We start from the raw sequence: 13,340 nt of genomic DNA on the forward strand, positions 1-13,340 counted from the left end.
ACACACACACGGGCGAGTGCAAGGGGGCGGCCTTCGGCCGCCCCCCCGCACCCACACCGTCACAGAGGTCTGCCCCGACAGTACTATCATAGCAATAGTACAATCATAGAAGTCCTGCAGGGGGTTGGGGGAGGTGAGTTACTTCGCATGGAAAGTTTAACGTTTCTAAACGGAAGGAGATGTAAAATAGTACTTGTTATAATACATATACCTATGGCAGAAATGATTCGTTAATTTTGAAACTTTTTTTGTTAATAACTTTTTAACGGACAGCGACCGCCACTAAAACTTGCGGGAGGTCACTTAGGGTCATGACCTTGACAACATATATCAAGGTCAAGATCATCGGAGAAGGCTCCCCTTTTCTAGATATTTACCGAATATACAATTTTATAATTAGGAAAAAATTTGACATGTGTTAAGCGTAATCGACAATTGTAAAGATAATCATTTTGTACATTATTTGTGTTATTTAAATTCTTATTGTTGAGTATAAAGATCAAAAATAATATTTAATAAAACTTATGAAACGTTAGCCTTTATTCTTATAAGCATGCTCTTATACAGCAAGGACTCTCAGCTCTCTCATGACGCCCCGCCTGGCGCCCTCTCACAACACTCCGCATATTCCACACTACACAACATCTCTCCCTTTAACTTCCTTGCTCTATCTCAACACTTATTTAAAGTAAGTAAAAAAAATCATTAAACCTACCTGGCATTCTTGTGGATCTTTTTGGTCTAGTAGCGCCATTTGCATCATTTACACTAATATGACTATTCCCCGCATTGTCCTCACTCTCTTCTTCACATCTGCTACTATCCCCTTCATCAGTATTCGATTTACCATTATCAAGCACACTTTCACAATCATCATCTAAAGTATTCTCATCATCGTCATCATCACTTAGTACATTGTTAGGACTTACAATAGGTTTGATACTTGACCGCCTAATATGATTGCTATTTCTTCTTAACATCTGACCTTTATCATTTCTTATTAAATATGATCTGGGTTCTTTACAAATTTTAACTATTATCGCCGGCACCCAAGAATCACCCTTTCTAATGGTTACATTTTGATTAACTTTAAGTAATGATTGCTCTTTTGCTTTTTTGTCGTAGTAGGATTTAAAAACATTTTGCTTATTAATTAGCTTAGAATGAACAACATTTCTTTTTATTTTTGTACCAACTAAAGATCTTTGTGCTATCGGCAATTTGTTTCTCAATTTACGATTCATTAACAGTTGCGACGGTGAATATCCTATATTAGCTAATTCCGTATTTCTGTAGTTTAACAGTGCAAAATTTAAATCAACTTGCTTTTTTAAAAATGACTTAGCAATTTTAACCCCACTTTCTGCTTACTCATTGTTTTTAGGGTAGTTGGGACTAGATGTTATAATTTGAATACCAAGTTCTTCTGCAAATTTCTTAAAGTTATATGAGCCAAAAGGCATATTATCTGCTATTAAGATTTCCGGAATACCATGCGTTGCGAAACAGTTTTTAAACACAGCTGCTATACCTTGAGTCGTTTTATTTTTTAAAGTATCTCTAATCACTTAGAATAGTAATCGAAGAGAATAAGATAATTATCTGCGCAATGTCAGCTGCTACTTTCACAAAAGGTTTTTTCGGAATATCATGTTTAATCATGGACTCCTGTGTTTTAGCTGGCAAAAATTGTTCACATAATCTACATTTTTTAACAAAATCAATAACATCATGTCTCATGTTAGGCCAACATAAAGTTTCTTGGATTCTTTTCATAGTTTTATTTATTCCGAAATGTCCCTCATGTGCAAGCTTTAACATTTCCTGCCTCAGACTATTTGGTACAACTAATCGATTATTATACAGAATTATGTCTTCTACAACAGTGAGATCATCTTTAATATTTAAAAAAAAAAACACTTATTTTAGTATCTTCTTTGCTAACATTCTTTATCCAGCCATTTTGGCAGTATTCTTTTACCTTCTTAAGTACATTATCTTTTTCTGTCGCAAGTTGAAATTCAATTTTTTTTTTCAGGAAAATGTTGACAATAGCTTGAATATTGTGTACAACTTCAAGCATACTCGGATCATCTTCTACTGGATCCACATTATAATCTCTTGATAGTAAATCTGCTACATATAGGTATTTTCCCGGGCAAAATTTTACCTCTAAGTCAAATCTAAGTAACATTAATTTCAACCGTTGTAACCTTAGGGACACAACATCTGACAGTTTTTTCCTCATGATAGAAATTAAAGGTTTATGATCCGTCCATACAATTGTTTTTTAGCCATAAATGTAATTTTAAAATTTTTTTGCTGCAAAAGCTATTGCCAGCATTTCCTTTTCTGTCTGGGCATAATGTTTCTCCGACTCCGTTAGTCTTCTCGACGCAAAAAATATTGGTTTACCTGATTGCAACAAACAAGCTCCTAATCCACCACTAGATGCATCCGTTTGAATATTAATCTCTTTATTCACATCAAAATTTGCTAACGCCGGTGCTTTTGCTAGCGCATTTTTCAAATCATCAAAAGCTTTATCATATTTTGTTGACCACGAAAATGCTATGTCATTCTTTAGTAAGTTACGTAATGGTTCTGAAATTTCTGAAAATTTATTTATAAAACTATGAAAGTAGTTGAACATTCCCAAAAAATTCTTTGCACTTCCTTTTTATTTTGCGGACATTTTAAATTTAACAATGCCTTAACTCTTTCTTTGTTCGTAACGACACCTGCTTTTGAAAACTTGTGTCCTAAATATTCTACCTCATTAACTCTAAATTGTACCTTGCTCAGATTAAACACCAAGTTTTCTTGCTCGGTCAATTACTTTACTTAAAATTATCATACTTTTCCTTAGTTTCCACTAAAATTAAAATGTCGTCAATGTAAATTATAACTCCCTCTATGTCTCCAAAATTTGTATTATTTATTCTTTGGAATAATTCAGGGGCTAAACTTAAACTAAATGGTAACCTCTTAAATCTATAATTGTCAAATGGCGAATTAAAAGTGCAAAGTTTACTCGAGTAATCATCCAGTTCTACATGATAAAACCTTTCTTTCAAATCTAAAACAGTTGTAACAACCTGATTTTATACGCGGATTAGCTCGTCGGTACAAAATGTGCGAGTCGCATAAAAAGGTGCGGCAGGAGGAGTATTCGCGTCGGATCGGAGATACGGAAATGTTCGAAGAAAACAAAAAAATATATTGTAGAATGATAGTTGAGTAGAACGATCACGTTTTATTATAAAGAACATAAAATAAGATCAGATAAAATATAGATATATATATTGTAAGCTGGGCCGAGAAAAAATGTCGGACGCTCGACGCGATGTCGGGACTCGAACCGAGGACCTCGTATGTAGTTCGAAACACAAAGCCACCGCCTTGCCGCGGAGCCACACAGTCCGACGCGTAGATCTTAATTAATATCTTACAATATAGACAACGCGGATAACAGTAATAGATCGTAGTAAGACGGACGCGGACAAGACAGTGTATGGCGAAACTTAACCCTAATTGCGAAGTATTTACAAAACGCGTCGCGAAGCATCAGTAGCTGCCGGGTGAACGAAAACGGCGGTCGGCGGCGGCTAAGATTCGTACGGCGAGGCGGTGCTAATGACATCGCTCTTTTTTCGGCGGTCGGTTGATTCGCGGCGCGGATCGTGCGAGGCGGTGTTTATCAATGCGGCGGAACGCGGGTATACGCCAATAAAACGGAAAATCGCGGCGCGACGCGTAAATCGAAGATGGTTGAGAAAAGAAGGAAATGGATCCGATAATCAGCGGCCGAGAACACCCGACAGAGGCAGAGAGCGCCCTACCCCCTTTCGAATGCTGATTACCAGAACAGGAAGAATTCGGAATAAGGAAAAGTGTTCGGAGGATCGTAGGAATAATTGCAGCGGTTGTCCGGCGGCCGAGAACGCCCGGCAGAGGCAGGGTACGCCCTACTTCCTAGGTTCGTCGGAACAACACGGTGCGTGCCTAGAGATCAGATCGTTGACGGTTCGTTCGGCGCCCGAGAACGCCCGGCAGAGGCAGGGTACGCCCTACCCCCTAGGTTCGTCGGAACGAGCAAGTCGCGGAAAGCGGTCTCGGAGGACTGGATAGGAGCTGATGGGTGTTTACGACAAATGATCGGATTTCCAATCCGATCGAACAGTGGTACTCAATTGGTGCATTTCAAAAAACTCCCTAGCTTAATCGAATTTTTGCCTGTCTCAGAAGGTAATCGGATAGAGTTGAACGGATTGTGAGAGAGGAACAATTTTGCGAATTTGCGAATGAGCTTAATAAAAGCAGAGTGCATAAAGACAAAGATATTTCTTGGATACGTTAACTATTATTCTAATAATTATTGTGTTTTATTCTAAAATGTATATCAATAATAGAAATATGTATAGTATAGTAAAAGAATTCTGGAAAAGTATAGTACATTGTGTAACGTGTGTGGTAAGTTGTCTATTGCGCGACGCGGGCGCAGGAACACGAGCGAAGCGAATGCGCTCCCCCGCGCCCGCGCCGCGCTATAGACAATTAGCACATGAGTTGCACATAGATTTTTTCCTTACGAGTGCACTGTGTTAGTAATATGTTATACAATTATAAATTCGCACGAGCAAAGCGAGTGTGACTTATGGGATGGTGCGTGAGGCACAGGAAGTAGGGGGGGTTCGGGGAGGTCGCAGCCCCCTCTAAAAAAAGACATTAAAATATTTCGTATATAAATATTTAACAATACAACCAAATAGCCACTGAAAATTAATTTTTGAATATATAGAAAGTATTTTTCGTTACATATTTGCTTTATTTTTGCTTTTTGATATATTTACTGATTTCATCTGAATGTTATTACACGTTGAAGGACACTTACAATCTTGGTAAAATGGCCCCGTCCACAAATTTCTGACTGGGACGATATGGTATCGAAAAGCTGCCGCCACAGGCGACGAGTAACAAAAGTCAAATAGAGTTATGAGAACAAAGATGATGATGCAATGCCCGTGAAAAATGGCGCGACCCGAACGAACACCGGGCACGGGACGCCTGCGTCTACGACGTAGGTTAGGTTTCTCCGTGTTGTTATTTGTATGAGCGCTACCAGTGCTACCACTGCGTTGCGTTATTTAGGTTTCTCCGTGTTGTTATTTGATCAGTGCTACCACTGCGTTGCGTTGTTTTTCATGACTCAACGCTTTTGCGTGGGGTTAGGGAAATAACTCAACGGCTTGAGTTATTGGCTATTTACCGCACGCAAAAGCGTTGCAATATAGGGCATATTACGTGCACGCGTGAGGAAATAGTACATTCTGTAACGCGCGGGGGCTAGTGTTATGGCGCGAAGGGCGCGAAAGCACGAGCGAAGCGAGTGCGTTATTCGCGCCCGTCCCGTGCTATATACACTATACCCCCACTAGTTGCTCATAATATTTTATGTCACGCGAGCCGCGTGGCATAAAATATATAACCTCACTTTATTAATTTTTTATAAAATATATATATGAAATATATTTTTGCAGAAGAGTATAAGATTTGCCAATTTTTAAATATTCCATACAACAAATATATCCATCCTTATATGTATCCTGTGTAAATTAATAATTCATATAGATATATAATAAAATATAAAAATATTTAAATATATATATATTTGGTAAAATATAAAAAGATTGTTATTGCAATATCTAGTACAAATTGACGAAAAACGATACAAATAACATTTTGAACTAATCTAATAAATAAAATTTGAATTACAGTTAAAAATTAATAATTATTAATAATTATTAATTTTTAACTGTAATTCAAATTTTATTTATTAGATTAGTTCAAAATGTTATTTGTATCGTTTTTCGTCAATTTGTACTAGATATTGCAATAACAATCTTTTTATATTTTACCAAATATATATATATTTAAATATTTTTATATTTTATTATATATCTATATGAATTATTAATTTACACAGGATACATATAAGGATGGATATATTTGTTGTATGGAATATTTAAAAATTGGTAAACTTATACTCTTCTGCAAAAATATTGTATATTTTATTATATATATGGGGCATTCCATGCCAAGTGGGCCACCCAATTTTTGGGCTTTCTCGTCGCAGCGCTCTTTTCGCTTGTCATTAGTGGGCATGAGAGGCAAGTTTGAAAATGAAATGTAAACGTTTTCTTATAGAAAATTGGACGCTCTTTCACGTAAGAATACTCTTTTTTCGATCAGACCGGTTTACGACGATGTTTATTAGTTTTGAAGTCTTCAAAATGGTGGCACGCCTAAAAGGCCGCTTTCAATTTTCTTTTAATATAGCTCAAAATGTAGCCCCAGGTCTCTACTTTGTTATTCTAAAAGGACTTAATGGGACATGCATTCGTTTGGGAGTAAGAGTTAGGAAAGTGAGGCAATGTTGCTCCGTCACTCTGCCGCGGCACTCACTTTCCTCACTTTTCTAGCTCTTACTTCCAAACGAATGCGTGTTCCATTAAGTCCTTTTAGAATAACGAAGTAGATACCTGGGGCTACATTTCGAGCTATACTAAAAGAAAATTGAGAGCGGCCTTTTAGGCGCGTCGCCATTTTGAAAAGTTCAAAACTGAAAAACATCATCGTAAACCGGTCTGATCAAAAAAAGAATATTCTTACGTGAAAGAGCGTTCAATTTTCTATAAGAATACGTCTGCATTTTATTTTCAAAATTGCCTTTCATGCCCACTAGCGACAAGCGAAAAGAGCGCTGCAACGAGAAAGCCCAAAAATTGACGGTTCTACAGTTCGGTAACCAGTTGGCCTACAGGTATATTATTTGGCATAGAGTCTTTATTCATCAAACTGTTCGAGTCCAAGCAATATGAACGAAATCCATGGAACTTCGCAAAATGGGTGGCCCACTTGGCGTGGAATGTCCCATATATTTTATAAAAAATTAATAAAGTGAGGTTATATATTTATTTTTCCAAAATTCTTTTGCTATACTATACATATTTCCATTATTGATATACATTTTAGAATAAAACACAATAATTATTAGAATAATAATTAACGTATCTCTTTGTCTTTATGCACTCTGCTTTTATTAAGTTCATACGCAAATTCGCAAAATCTCTCACGATCCGTTCAACTCTATCCGATTACCTCCTGAGACAGGCACCAAAATCCGATTAAGCTAGGGAGTTTTTTGAAATGCACCAATTGAGTACCACTGTTCGATCGGATTGGAAATCCAATCATTTGTCGTAAACATCCGGTGATTTGGAAAGTGTTCTGGATCGGACTGTTAGAGGCAAAAAGGCCGCGCCGCGTCGTCGACGCGATATTTTATACAGAGCCGCCAGTCTCGTTCGCAATACTCCAGTCGGTTTCGATATTTTACGCCGATCGGCTTCTCGTGGGAGAGAAGGTTTTCGATCGGCGGTCCCCGGTGACGGTCGGCATTTTGCGACGAGACTGGCGGTTTCGGCGGCTGCTGTCCCTGTGAATTATTGTTCACATATGTATAGACGCACTGTGCCCTTATTTCCGCTGGCACCATAGGAACAATGCATTTTAGGGGGACATCGTTACATAGTAAACCACTCTTTACCAGCAAGCGATGCACCAACTTCCCCCCAGAGTTGCTAATAAACACAGCTCCCTTTTTATACTTTTATTAAGATCTACTGGGTCTAAACAAATTCTTAAGTTACCATTTGGCTTTTCCACTAGCACCAAAATTCTTGCCCATTCAACAGGCCCCTCTGACTTGACTATTATTCCTTTATTTTCTAAATCATCTAAAGTAGCCTGCAGTTTATCTTTTAGGGCATACCGAATGCGTCTTGGTGGTCTAACTATTGGAGAGAAATCTGGTTTCAACGAGATCCTGCATTTTTCCTTAAATATATCAGGAGACGCGGTAGCGTCTCCGGCCATGTATTATATTCCTGTTCCTGTAAACAAATCCAAATTTTCCTTTACAAATTCCTGCTTGTTTTCTATAACCTTAATAGCCCAACTTTTTTAAAAAACCTAACTCAATGTAAGAATTTAACCCTAACAATGGCAGCCCATCATTATTTACAATAATAAATTCTTGAGTTTTCTCTACACCATTTACTTTGCATACAAGTCTAATCTTACCCAAAGGCTTAAATTTCTGACCACCGAAAGCTTCCAAAATCACATTTGTTTTTTCTAGCTCTATCTTTCCTAACTTACTTACAATTAGTAACCTATGTGGTAAAACATTTACCTGCGCACTAGTATCTAATTTAAATCTAATACTATTATCACGAATTTCTACATTTTCGTACTAAGCCACACACATTTCATGTACTTTTCCTTTTACTACATTGTCCGACTCAATTGCTAAGTTTTCCTCTTCATCGACCTCGCCATCACTAGAGTCCTAGATATCAGAGAAGCGCAACCGGCTTAAGTCAGTATCGCAAAATTACTAAGAAAAGTATTAAAAATGGCGTCGTTTGCAGACGAAATATGAAATCCATCAATCGTCAGCCATTTTTAATACCACTGAATGAATGTCATGATTGGCTGACAGTCAGCTAATCAGGACGCGGAACATCGGTTGCGCTTCTCTGATATCTAGGACTCTAGCCATCACCAATCTCTTGTATCCTTTTCACCCTGCATTCTGCCTCAAAATGATTTAGTTTTCCACAGCGGTTGCATTTCTTTCTTTCCAAACGCCGCGCATTCCCTTGGTCCATGTTTTCTGTTACATCTCATGCACTGGAACTCAAATTCGGCACCTGCATCATCCTTCCTATCTTGGTTGCTGGCTCCATACTTCTTAAATTTTGTCTTTGCAGGTAGCTTCCTGTCAATTTTTCCCACTATCTTCTCTTCCTGCATAGTCTTGACTCTTATTTTCAGCAATTCTTTGACTCTGCATATCTCAATGGCTTTGTCCAGTTTCAAATCAGCAATACTTAATAGTTTTTCTTGTACCGTCGCATCCGCAACTCCTAGGACAATCCTGTCCCGAATCATGTCCTGCTCGTCCACGAAGTCAGTTTTGTGCTAATTTTTTGAGCTCCTTTACGAAATTATCAATAGGCTTATTTGGTTCTTGAACTCTCTTATAGAATATGAATCTTTCATATACTATATTTTTTTTAGGAAGTAGATGCTCATCAAAATTTTTTAAAACTAGTTCAAATTTTTCCTGATCCACATCATTAAGTCCAAAATTATTGAAGATATCAATTCCTTCTTCACCAATCGTGTTCAGTAAAATTGCTACTTTGACTTCATCATTTTTTTTTTCGTGAAGTCCATTTGCCGTCATATAAATGTTAATTCGCTGCTTAAATCTTTTATAATTTTCAGCGATATTACCACTGAAATTCAATGGCGGTGGTACATTAACGTCTACTTTGAGCGATAATTACTCTTAGAAGTATTTAGTACAACTAAATTGAGGTTATCTTTTAGTTTCACACCACTTTCTACAGCTAGCTTTATACTAACATTAGCTTCTCACGCTGACACGTTGATAACCACTTTCTGGTATAATTAGACAATTAACGACTGCGCCATGTTGTGTATAAAGGTCAAAAATAATATTTAAACTTAATAAATAAACGTTTATTCTTATAAGCATGCTCTCATACAGCAAAGACTCTCAGCGCTCGCTTTCATGACACCTCGCCTGGCGCCCTCTCACAACACTCCGCATATTCCATACTACACAACACTTATACAATTTTTTCTTCGTTTTAACATTATTCATTTTGTATATACTGAGGATGACCATATTTAGGGTCGAAACGTTTATAATTATACCAGGTGTACAATAAGTATGAAGTGCAGATTTGAGACAACAGATGGTACACCAATGCAGTGTGTAGTAGAGATCCTATAATCAGAGTTTGGCCAAAGCGGACCAAAGATGGCGGATAGAAGGAGATAACAAATATTGCTTTCTTTCTCGTATTACGCTATCTGTTTCTTTCTATTGTTCGAACTCGTTTTCTGACATTGTACAAAGCTATCCGAAGAATACCGAATGGACCAAGGTAGAGAACTAATCAGAAGTTGGGCCCGCTTTGGTCTAACTCTTATTATAGAATCTCTAGTAGTATAAAGATTTGACGTATATGCCATTTTGTTGTGCCATCAACAAGTATCAAACGCGCATAAGTAATAAATTAAAAAAGTGTTTGCATAGTATTGTTTTGCTGTGTTCAATATGTCGAAATTTGTGCTAAATAAAGAGCATTCGTGGACAGTATAAATTTTTTGTTTTCATTTGAAAAAAACTGCTGCTGAATCATACCGACTACTTCAAGAAGCTTATGGTGAACATGCTCTATCGCAAGATACGTGTAAACGATTGTTTCGGCGTTTCAAAAGTGATGATTTCGATGTTGTAGACAAGGAACACGGAAAACTACTAAAAAGGTACTAATATGTTTTGCAAGCATTGTTGGACGAAGACGATTCACAAACACAAAAACAATTCGCAGAGCAATTGAGCTTTAGTCAACAAGCTGTTTCCAATCGTCTACGAGGGATGGGAAAGATTCAGAAGGTCGGCAGATGGGTACCACATGAGTTGAACGAGAGGCAGATGGAGAGGCGCAAAAACACATGTGAAATTTTGCTCGAACGATACAAAAGAAAGTCGTTTTTGTATCGTATCGTTACTGGGGATGAAAAATGGATATATTTTGAGAATCCCAAGCGCAAAAAATCATGGGTAGACCCAGGTGCACCATCCACATCGACCGCAAGATCGAATCGCTTTGGCAGGAAGAAGATGCTCTGTGTTTGATGGGACCAGAAGGGTGTAGTCTATTATGAGCTGTTAAAGCCTGCTAAAATGGTTAATGCCAAACGCTATCAACAACAATTGATCGATTTGAACCGTTCGCTACTCGAAAAACGACCCGAATATCGAAAAAGGCAACACAAGATCATTTTTCTCCATGACAATGCTCCATCATATACGGCAAAACCGGTTCGCGATACGTTGGAAACACTCAGCTGGGAAGTGCTAGTCCATGCGGCTTACTCATCAGTAGAGCCCGGATTAAAGTTCTAAGATCGCGTTGATCGTAGCTAGCTCTCCCCACTTTCACGTCGCTAAAGGTTGCGACGCTCGGTGTAGTATCAATGGTGGGGAGCGACGGTGGTGTGGCAACGGTGTTACTCGAAACAAGGAACGGAATACAAGCGAGAAAAATACTAAAACATAGCAAATACATTAAACCGTTATTTCCAGATTTTCCCCATTATTTCGAATACTTTCAAAATAACTTTATTCGACATTTTGTAATAACTTTCTTTATTTACAAAGGTAACACACAATAAAGTACATTTTTTAATTGTTGTAATTGAATCTTCGTTTTTCGCTCAATATATTTTTATACTCAGAAAAGCTGCGTTCTACGTCGGAAGAAGTAATAGGCGCGTACTTGAAAATTTTTAAGTCCTGTTTGAAAGAAGTTTGTTTTTGTAAGACCTTGGAGAAGATGCTTTTATTGTCTTGTTGTTAATTATCCCACCGCCGCGTTCCCCCCTATCGATGCTTCAAGCAACGGCTTCGGGCATGACGAGTGGTAGTGGGGATAAGAACGTGCTACGATCGACTCGAATTGGTACGTCCGTCGGCGGAAAATCCGGGCTCTACTCATCAGACTTGGCTCCTTCCGATTAACATTTGTTTGCATCGATGGGTCACGCACTTGCTGAGCAGCGCTTTGGTCTCGTACGAAGATGTGAAAAAATGGCTCGATGAATTTCGCGGTAAAAGGGGAAGATTTTTACTGGCATAGTATCCACAAATTACTCGAAAGATGGGAAAAATATGTAACTATGGAGCAATGGAGCATACTTTGAATAAACCACTTTTTATCATTCTTCCGAAATTAACGTGTTTTTTTTGGGAGGGGGGAAGTCTGCATTTCATACTTGTACACCTGGTATAACTTTGTATTTTAAAAAATATATATAATTTTCACAAACTCCATCCATTACGTTGCAAATGCTCGATCTTTTACTTTATATTATTAACCCTTAGTTCCGACTCCAGGGTCGTTTACGACCCTGCCGAATTTTCAAAGTGCTGTAGTTTTTGAAAACGGGTAGGGAGCGCGCATAAAAAAAGAATATTAAAATTTTTTTTTTTCAAAATATTACTATTGGGGCTTCAACTTGAAGGTTGAAGGAAGTTACTTGAATTTTTTCAGATTTTTTGAAGCGTTTTTATTGTCCCAAATAACGCTCGGACGCGAACGACCCTGGAGTCGGAATTAAAGGTGCCGAAAAGGACGGTCGGAACTAAGGGTTAAGCATTTTCTTACTCTCAATTACTCTCAAAGTTGGGCGCCAGGTACGAGAGAGCGTGCCACTCCTCGATACTCGATGATAATTCTCCCAAAAATCTGAATACTCTGAATATCACGAACGTTACTCGAAATATCACTAATGTTACATTAACAGCGACGGGCGGTAACCGGTAAGCCCAGCTACGGAATTGGTAGAGTGGGCGGTTCGTGTGAGCGGGAAAGGTTCGAGGAACGAGAGAGAGAACGCAATAATTAAACCACAATTAATAAAAAGACGGACATGACATATATTTAATCGATATCATCTATCCGGCATACAATTGTCGTGAATTACGTTAATGATGAGTGGAACACGATAACCGTTTCGTAGATGCCGTCGAGCCTTCTACTCGCGGTAACAAATGAGTTATTCGACAGTGATCGCGACTTTCTCCGCGAAAACAAGTGCTCTCATTCTAACAAGTACGGAAAATTCTGACTCGACGACATTATTCGCTCGATCTAGAGGCGATGGTATAAACAATTACACAATGTCCAAACACAATACGCGATGACCTGGTGGCGACAAGAGCGTTACTCGGAAAAACGCAATAATTCTTAAAACGATTCGGGCGGGTCGCACGCGGCATACAATAAACTTTATTCGCGGCAGCCTTTGTTACAGGTATTTGGGCGACATGCTCTCGGCCCGTGCGTCTCACCCGATATCGCGATGCAAAGGATCGGCGGCCTTACAAATCGTGACGTCTGTCCTACCGATATCCTCCTAATTGTACGACCTGCGTTTCCCCGCCGCCGGGAGTATTCTGCTCGTCATTGCCAACAATCTTCTCGGTCCCTCTTCTCCGGCAATCGGGTGAGACAGTTCCATATAATCCAAAATATAGCCACCAATCCTTACGTCTATCGCTAATAAAAAATGCTCGCAATGGAAAATATTACAAAAATCACGTAGTTATTACGGCGCACGACAGCCAGCGCTCGCACGCAAATACGCTCGCCCCCCCCCCCCCCCCCCCC

General features: G+C 38.6%; 1 protein-coding gene across 1 annotated transcript in view; it reads left to right on the forward strand.

Annotated features, from left to right (window-relative positions):
* The window catches only part of dsd (attractin-like protein dsd), a 30,164-nt gene that overhangs the window by 12,755 nt on the left and 4,069 nt on the right, over positions 1-13,340 (forward strand). The window lies entirely within an intron of this gene.

The sequence above is a fragment of the Cyphomyrmex costatus genome, unplaced genomic scaffold, assembly GCF_001594065.2.
Source record: "Cyphomyrmex costatus isolate MS0001 unplaced genomic scaffold, Ccosl1.0 scaffold366, whole genome shotgun sequence".
Lineage (NCBI taxonomy): Eukaryota > Metazoa > Arthropoda > Insecta > Hymenoptera > Formicidae > Cyphomyrmex > Cyphomyrmex costatus.